Genomic DNA, 2,500 nt, shown 5'->3' with positions numbered 1-2,500 from the left:
CACAGCAGAGTCTCTCTCCTCCTGAAGAAGAACAGGTCACATAGAGGGAAAAACCACCACGTACGCACACACAGACACACATGCACAGACATGTACGCATGCACAGACACACACACACACACACACGCACACACGCATGCACAGACACACGCACAGACAGACACACGCACGCACAGACACACGCAAGCACAGACACACGCACAGAAACACGCACGCACAGACACACGCACGCACAGACACACGCACGCACAGACACATGCACGCACAGACACAAGCACACACTGACACACACGCACGCACAGACACACGCACGCACAGACACACGCACGCACAGACACACACGCACGCACTGACACACACGCACGCACAGACACGCTTGAGCACATACACTTTCAGATGAAATATGTGAATTGTATTATCACATTCACATGGTGCTGATACTGGAGCACTTCAGTTAGAGTCAAGCCTCTCTATCCCTCCCTCTCTCTATTCATCCCTCACTTTCACTATTTCTCTCCTCTCCTCCTCTCCCTTCACTAAGCTGTCACCTCCACTCTCTCAGACGTTGAATTCTCTGTCAATAAGCAATTGTGTTTCTCTTTCTCCCTCTTCCTTTGTCCCGGAATTGATCGCTCTGCTCAAACACAGCACCGGAGAAAAACCCAGCCTGTCACTCTCAGGGAGCGGAGGAGAGGAGAGAGAGAGAGAGAGAGAGAGAGAGAGAGAGCGAGAGAGAGCGAGAGAGAGGGATGAATAGAGGGAGGGTAGACAGACAGAGAAAGAGGAGTGAGAGACAGACAGAGACAGTGGTGGAGACAGAGACAGAATGGAGGGGAGCTGCGTGTGTGTGTGTGTGTGTGTGTGTGTGTGTGTGTGTGTGTGTGTGTGTGTGTGTGTGAGGAGTTTACAGACACAAGCAGACACAGTTTAATTAGAACACAGTTGGGAACGCGACAAAAAGCTCCCTGGCACTCTCGGCAATAACAGAGAACGGGGGGCTTAAAGTGGAACCTGTGTTTTTGGGCAGGAACACAAACATCCATCAGGCCTCAGCAGCCAGCAATTTCTGTGGAATGGAGCAGCACGTCTTTAAAAGACAAGGGCTCTGCGGAGGCCTCCACGGCAAGTCTTTTATTACTCTAATGATAGACGGCAGACAGCTAGGGAGCACCGAGGCTGCTGGGTATTCTTATCTGGAGCACGTAAACAACAAGATCTCTCACACATGATGTGACTAACTGTACGCTGACACGCACGCATGTGACACACACACACACACACACACAACAAAGTTAGTATCTGCTCTCTGTAATGAACACACACACACACACCTACACACACACACACACACACACACACACAGGTATATTCAGAGAGACAGTATGTGAACACGACGCATAGTGGAGTCACTAGAATGTGCCTTATCGTCTACCCAGCGTACGACATCACAGGGCAGATACGTACAGCAGATACAGAGCCGCAGTGACAGTGGTGAACTCTGGCCCGCTGAGGGGAGGGGGGGGGGTCGCACGAGAACAAAGGACGCTAGACGGAGGTGAGAGGGAGGGAGGATGACCGAACGCTGCCTCTCAGTCTAAGAGTCGTGTACACAGAGACAGACATAGACAAACACTCACACCCACTGTCATCTCCCTCTCAGTGCGTGCCGGAATTGGGTCGGTAATGACTAGCCTAGGATGAAACAGGGGATTACAACATTGTCTATCCCTGTCTCTCTCTTGCTCAATGTTATTTTCTGTCTCCTCTGTTGTGCTCTGTTTCACATACACCCACAAACACCCTAGCATAGTCTGTCTCTCTCTGTCTCTCTCACACACACAAACACCCAGTTATTTTTGTAGCTCTAGTCGCCTCTAGCCAGAGTGGAGTCTAAACTGTCTGTACTTTATCATTACCTTACATAGTCAGTCATTACCGTCCTATTGACAGTGCCACACACACACACACACACACACACACACACACACACACACACAGACACACACAGACACACACACAGTTTCAAAAGACACAGGGTCAGATGTCATGTTCTGAGAGATCACATCAGCTCCTGTCAAGTGTCCATCATTCTCCGAGGACAAAAACAAACAGATAAACATGTGTTGTCCTCCCCTCTCTCCAGGTCGGCGTCTAACGAGGGTATATCTTTTTCTGTTTCCCCTCCCCCTAGCTACCGCCCGCTGGACTCAAAGCACTCAAAACAGCTCCAGTCAACTTCAAAGCCAGGGCTATATAGACTTGTAGCCCTGAGCAAAAAACAACTCAGCAAATTCACTAACCCCACTGAGGATAAACAATGGTAAATAACAAAAACATCAACTTATGATACTGCCCGTGATCCAGAATAACAATAGACTTGGACTCAGTCAACTCAGTCTAGCCATTGTTTAGAGTACGGTATTGACTTATCATCATCATCCTTATCATCTGAGGTATACTGGAGTATGTGCATGTGAGCACACACACACACACACACACA

The 2,500-nt window shown here is 49.2% G+C and overlaps 1 protein-coding gene across 1 annotated transcript in view; it reads right to left on the bottom strand.

Annotated features, from left to right (window-relative positions):
• unc5b (unc-5 netrin receptor B) overlaps positions 1 to 2,500 on the bottom strand; it is a gene marked incomplete at both ends in the record, with an annotated part of 112,645 nt that overhangs the window by 15,153 nt on the left and 94,992 nt on the right. The window lies entirely within an intron of this gene.

Source organism: Nansenia antarctica, assembly GCF_963989245.1.
Source record: "Nansenia antarctica genome assembly, chromosome: 1".
NCBI classification, from domain to species: Eukaryota; Metazoa; Chordata; class Actinopteri; order Argentiniformes; family Microstomatidae; genus Nansenia; species Nansenia antarctica.
This window is presented reverse-complemented; position numbering and strand designations above follow the sequence as displayed.